General features: G+C 42.4%; 1 long non-coding RNA gene across 1 annotated transcript in view; it reads right to left on the bottom strand.

Moving 5' to 3' along the window:
* Window positions 1–3641: 3641 nt before the first annotated feature.
* Window positions 3642–6966, bottom strand: part of LOC309329454 — a 5007-nt gene continuing 1682 nt past the window's right edge. The window contains exon 2 of the long non-coding RNA XR_014151169.1: window positions 3642–4820. This is a non-coding gene — a long non-coding RNA (uncharacterized lncRNA). The remainder of the gene's footprint in view (window positions 4821–6966) is intronic.

Below are 6966 nucleotides of genomic sequence, written 5' to 3'. Positions count from 1 at the left end.
TTCACACTGCAACATTGTGTTCCTCTATGACAGAGGTAAATGGATTTCAGGATTGCAGGGACTTTGTTTTTTTACTAGGCTGCCAATAGCCCACTGACCAGAGCCAGGTGGAAAAGAGTGGCTCAGAGGGAGGAAGGATCAAGCTCAAAAATGGTGACTCAGGCCTGGGGCCAGTCATCACCTCCACCCTGTGAGCGAGACATTGAGTCATATACAAGAACAGTCTTCTCCAACATAGTGCCCTCCAGATGTTTTGAACTACAGCTCCCATCAGCCCCCAGTCATGTGTACATGATAGGAGTTGTATTCCAAAACATTGGGACTGCACCAGTTTATCAATAGGTGTACAAGTACATCTGAGTTGTTGTTGTTGTTGTTGTTGTTGTTGTTGTTGTTGTTGTTGTTGTTATTTAATCGCTTCCCATGAGGTTTCCTGAAGCAATGTGCAATAAAATATTACATATAAAACAGCTACCTATGTAAAAAAAATTTTAAAAAACCTACATATATAAAAACAAGCTTAAATAATAAACAAACAAACAAACAAATAAATATAAAAACAGTTTTAATCCAACAACAGCACATGTATAAAATCAATTAAAATCCATGACAGATACCAACTGGGATAAAGATTTGGGAAGGCTTGTTGTAAGAAGAATCTCTTTAGAAGGTACCAAAAAGACAATAGGGAAGGCACCCTGTCTGATACACAGTGGGAGGGAGTTCCAAAGGATAGGTACTGCCACATGAAAGGCTCGATTCCAACATTGTGCAGAATGCACTTGATTGAATGGTATCTGTGGGATGCTCTCTCCTGGACATTGCGGGGGGAGGGGGGAGAATCTCAGTGGTAAATAGATGGGTGGAAAGGGTTAAGCACCCCTCCCCTCATGTTTCTACTTCAAGTGATCCCTTCTGAAAAAAGGTGGTTAGGAGAACCAGAGCCCTTCCAGACCCTTTCTCTTTTGGGTGGATTCAATCACATAATGGCAAATCCAGGTTGCACAATGAAAGTTGGGAGGTCTTGTGCTTTCTGCCCCCCCCCCCCCGCCGCAAGATCTGAGTTTTGGCAAAAGAGAAAGCAATGGGAAAATGCACTGGAGAGTGTGGGATAACACTTAGAATAAGAGAATTGTAGAGTTGGAAGGGAACCCTCAGTGTTTCCCAACCTTGGGCCTCCAGCTGTTTTTGAACTACAATTCCCATCATCCCTGACCACTGGACTTGCTAGCTAGGGATGATGGGAGTTGTAGTCCAAAAACAGCTGGAGGCCCAAGGTTGGGAAACACTGGCTGGATCAGCTGCCAAACGATGCCATTCCAGGGCCTCTGTATGCTCCTATGCCCACTTGCTTTGACACAACACTGTTTAACCTCCCCACAAACAAATAAGAGAGAATGCCCAAGAAACAGATTTACTCATCAGGTTTAAACCACATGCTTGCATAGCGCTTGTAGTTATGTGTGGACCCTGTGTGGTACAAAATTTTCAGCTGGGAAAGTGGTGTAGTTAGAAAGGAGGGGGCGGGGGAAAGAGCTTTCTTTTTTGCTTGAAAGTCCCTTAGTTCTCCTGACCCCCCCCCCCAGCTCATTGCTTTTCCTTTCTATGCTCACCCGCATTTTTGTGTCGGTAAAAGACAAACTACAAGCCAAGAAAGAGAGGCTGCCAAAACAGAATATGTGTTTCTTTTCTTTTCCATTGCTTACGCATGGGAACCAAATATTTGGTTCCTTCTTGGAATCAGACTCTCTCTCTCTCTCTTGTACACACACTCACACATTAAAACTGAAATCTAGACAATTGCACAACTGGGATTGCAAGCATCTGTAGCACTTATCTCAAGGGGGAGGAGATGTAGTATGGAGCATAATGGTTTGTGGGGTTTTTTAAAAAAACAACAACAACCCTGATAAAGAAACATATGGATTGTCTCATCCCAGTCAATTTGTGTATTTGAGTTGTATATGAGGCTGGTTATTTATAAATACTATCATTCTAGTGATTTGATGAAATGTTAACACACTGGGGAATGGTGCCCTGATAAAGCAGAGAGGAGGCAGGGGTTGTGCTAGCTGAACCATAGGGAACTGTGGTTGCAATTCCAGTTTTTCTGCTGGCTCCTAATTTGGCCTTGATCAACAATATCTACAGGGCTATCCTGTGTTTGTTTAATTGGAAGTAAGTCCCACTGTTTTCAATAAGTGTGCATAACAGAGGAGGGGGATCACTGCTGCAATCCAGGGCCACATTCCTTGCAGGTTAATGTACCGGGGGCACATTCTGGCAGTGGGTGAGGCCAGAGTGGGTTGTGGGAGGAGCCACAGATAAAAATGTTCATGAATCTGGAATATAGAGTACCCTGCTTCATTTTTCATTATGGCTAGCTCAGAATTCCCATTCCTAAGCAGGTCTGCTCAGAGCCCCACAGGGTTTGATGGGGTTGCTCTCAAACGGGAATTAAAGAGAGGTGGGTTTTTAAGTACAGTTTACAAGCACCACTACTGTTCTAAAAAGGAAGAGAACACGGTTCTTTTCTAACTTTAATGTGCTACATACACCACAACCCCACCATCAATTTCTTCTTGGACTATTGGAGGGTAAAACCTTGCGCCCCCACAAAGACATGCGACCGTGAAAAAAGGTTTGAAAATCCAAAGAAAACCCCACATAAATTTATTTTCATCATACAACACATGACCCCTCACAGTTGCCCTGAGACTACCTTGAAGCAAGGTGTGGGGAGGCATGTTTAAAAAGCCAGGAGAGGAAGAAAAGAACAGGAAACAAGGAACTTTGGAGGGCTGGACAAATGAGGCAGCTTCTGGGGGTGCTGAAGTCTGCATAAAACAAGACTGGGGCTCATGTGTGGTCCCCAGGCTCAGGATTATCCATCTGTGATGCATAAGAATGCAGCCTGACAGTGCAATCCACGTAACTCTTAACACGGTGCCTTTCTGCTTAATTTGTTGGCTTGTCAGTTTAGAGGAAAGGTGAGTAAGAGTTGACATGATGGGCACCTATCTGGTTAGCCACTATTAAGAACAGCATGCTGAACAATTGGCCTTTGATCTGATGCAGCAGTTTTCTTAATATCCATCCATCCATAAGAAGAGCCTGCTGGATCAGGCAGAAGGTCCATTGTCACAATGACCATCCAAACACCTGCGAGAACCCAAGCAGAACCTGAGAGCAACAGTGCTCTCCCCTCCTCTGATTCCAAACAATGTGTATTCAGAAGCATTGCTGCCTCTGACAGTGGAGGGGAAACACAGCTCTTGTGGCTAGTGGCTACTGATACCTCTACCCTCCATGAATTTGTTTAACCTTCTTTTAAAGCCACTGCCTTGTGGGAGTGAGTTCCACAGATGCCTTGCAAAACAGTACTTTCTTTTTCAGCATTCAGCTTCAAGGGATGCCCCAGTTCTTGTTCTCTTCAGAGAGAGGGGAATAACTTTCCTCTGCCCAGTCTACTTTTTCCCACACCACCAGTAATTTTGTAGACCTATCTATCATGAGCCCTCTTACTCACCTTTTCTCTAAACTAAAAATCCAGAAAGTTGTAACATTTCATCAGATAGAGAGAAATACATACATACATACATACATACATACATACATACATACATACATACACTTTCAGATAGATTTATAGATTTATTTTTTTAAAAAAGGCTGAGAACCATTGGGAACCGTGACAAAGGGTTACACTAATGTAAACAATCTGGAAGTTGGGCATATCCAAATCAGTCAGCCATGGCGGCTTCTCCAATTTTATGGTTCTCGCTGGCAGGTGCAGCCAATTAGCCTAATAGCAAGCAGAAAATCAGAGAGAGAGAGAGAAAAGGCTGGGGGAATATACAGAGGAAAAATAAAGAGGCAAAGGGAAAGAGAGGAAAACTGCAAGATGAAGGCATGGAAAGACAGGAAGACGTTTTACAGGCAGAGGGGTTGCATCCGACTCTCCTTGCTCCCACTGTACATGTGTGTTCACTACAACTTCTGAAAGAGTGCACAGACTGCATGGTATACACATGATGGGAGGCCCTGCTTTTTCCAGGTTTTCCAAATGCGCAGCCTAAGCAACCTGTATTGCACACATGGAGGTTCCTTCAGAAACTATATGCTGAATGGGTTTAGCGGGCAAGCCTAAGGCAGCAGCCACGATCCAGCTCTATCCTCTATGGCATGATCCTAATGTGTGAATGATCCTAGAGGGCTGGCAACTGATCAGGAAAAAGAAAACCCTATCCTGGTTAGGGATGGGCAAATGCGTCAGTTTTGGTCTCTCTCTGTTTCTCATTTTCCCCATCTTAGATTCATTTCTCCACACTTCCACATCAGTTTGCAATTTTTAAAAAAACTTCATGAAAATTCATCAGCATTTTGGTGCAAATTTCTCTTAATAAACATATTTTAAACTGACTAATCTAAATATTTTTGTAAGCAATTTCCTCTAACATAACACATTTTTATATGCTATTTTCACAAATACATGCACTTTTATGCATACCCGAGTATATTCATTTTTGTACACATTACTTGGCGGGAGTACAGCATTGCAAAATTCAGACAAATGCAAATTTCAAACGATGGTTGCATTTCAGTTGCTGTGGGAAGCGCAGTTTTAGCAGGTTTGCCTTTCAATGCAGGTTGAACGAAGTTTCTTCCCCATCCCACCTTTCGGCCTGTCATGCAAGTTTATGAAAGACACAGGAGCCCTGCCAGAATGGAAGGTGGCAATGCGAGCTTGATTCAAATCCTCAGTAAGGAAATAGACAGAAAGAACAACCCAAAATTCACAAGAGACGCTATGCAAGTCACTGAAATGGAAGAAACAAATAACTTTGGAAGCTTGCAGCAGGGCAGGAAGAGGTTCTTTATTTCCTTGGGTGGGGGGGACATGGGAAACTTGCTTCTATTCTTATATTTGCTGCAGGCAGCGCTTATAAAGTTAAATCTCTTGTATCTGTATTTACTTCTGGTAAGCAGAGATACAGCAGTACCAGTGAGGTGTTCCAGAGAAACAGAACACTCAGAAGAAAATATCAACATTAGACTACTAGCAGAAAAAACAAGGATGGGTGTATTAAAGAATTTTCCCTGCTTTCTATGCTCTGAATACCCATTGGATGTGAGAAAGGGGCATGTGTGTCTTGGGAATGTGCCTACATCCTCTCACAGTGGCTACCTAGCTGAAAACAGCAGGAGAAATGTATCAGTGGGGACTTAGTGTTGACAGAAAACTTCACCTGTTTTATTTCTGCCTGTTGCGCTGCTGTTTAAAGGTATAAGCAGCCCGCTGGGGGTGGATACATGTGTGCAGTGGCAAACGAAGAATGTAGTTTAGGCTCCAAGCCTGAAGCACTTATTATTTAACTAAGCAGGTGCGCCTGGGAGTAGCAGGCATCCCCCAGAGATGGTCTGTGCTAATGAGAGTGGTTTTTTTTTTTTTTAATAGAAAGCCTTCAATAAAAGCTGATTCTCTCTAACCTCCCTCCCCACCCCTCACCCCAAATCTCAGGACTTTTTCTCAGAGGTTGTAAAGCAGCAGTGAATGTAAAGAATTTGTCGCTATGCACTGCTAAGTTCTGCCTTCCCCAGCTGTCAGAGGTTCAGCCAGCCACTGGAAAAGCTGTGGGGGCCCAAACAGATGCACAGAGTTGGGGGGTGGCAGGAGGAAATGCAGACATGGAGGGATGGCAGACTGCGCCAAGAGAAGCTGGCTCCAGCAAAATAGCTGTACTGCAGCCCAATTCTGCACATTTACTCTGAAGTCTGACTCCTCCAGTTGCAATGCACCAGTACACTCATGCTGATTTCCTTCTGGAGCTTTTGCTATAGTGTTGACTCTTTTATTTTATTTTTGGGATTTGTACCCTATCCTTTACAAGAGCCTCTCCCAACCTGGTGCCCTCCAGATGTTTTACACAACACCCACCAGCCGCAGCCAGCATGGTTGCTGGTTGGGGTAGTGGGAGTTATCCATCTGATAGCTTTGCTGATGGCACAGATGTGCTCAAAGCTGACATGAAATCTGTTTTCTGGATTTCAGAGGGTGATGCATTTTAACAGTTAATATTTAAATTAATCTTTGGTGGGGCCTACTCACAGGAAACTCCACTGATGCAGCAGTGCTGCACAAATCCTAGGCATAGCAGTTTATAAATGCTTTAACATAAAATAAAATATTAAATTGGAAATAAGTGAGAGTAAGATAGCTCAGTTGGTAGAGCATGAGACTCTCAGTCTCAGGATCATGGGTTTGAGCCCCATGTTGGGCAAAAAGATCGGTTGGACTAGATGATCCTTGTGGTCCCTTCCAGCTCTGCAAATCTATGAAGTCCAACTGAGGCAACAGGACTTGTTCTCCCAATGAAGAATGCACAGGACTGCAATCTGAGGCTTGCTCACTATTGCAGTAGAAACCTTTTGTTGTCATTATATTGTCCAAGATGACAGGAAAGATACCCACCCTCTATTATCCAGTGAACACATAGCTTATAATTGTCAATCTGATTTACATACCTATTTGGATATATGGACTGCCTATATTAGTTCATTTGTTTAAATTAGAATTGATGGAATACTCCTATTGTTAATGTCAGCAGGCAATGTTTATACCTTTATTCATTCCTTCTTCTGTTATGTTTGCAGTCTTTTTTTTAAAAAAAAAACCTGTTCCATTCTGTAATATAATATAATATAATATAATATAATATAATATAATATAATATAATATAATATAAATATGAAACAAAGGTTTATTTCTTTTAGTGAACAATTTTACGAATAGAATATATTGTATTCCTGAAATTTCTCACTGCCACAATAAGAACCTTTTGTACAATTAGATTATATATTTGGTTGATTTAATTCAGGGTTTTCCCCAAGTTTCAGTATTGACCCCATGGGGTCTTTGGGACTGTGCAGGGGGTGAATGAAGACCTTGGGGTGAAAAAAGTCTTA

The sequence above is a fragment of the Podarcis erhardii genome (assembly GCF_964252035.2).
Source record: "Podarcis erhardii genome assembly, chromosome: 14".
Lineage (NCBI taxonomy): Eukaryota > Metazoa > Chordata > Lepidosauria > Squamata > Lacertidae > Podarcis > Podarcis erhardii.
The sequence above is the reverse complement of the archived record's forward strand: the minus strand, read 5'-3'. Positions and strand labels throughout refer to the sequence as shown.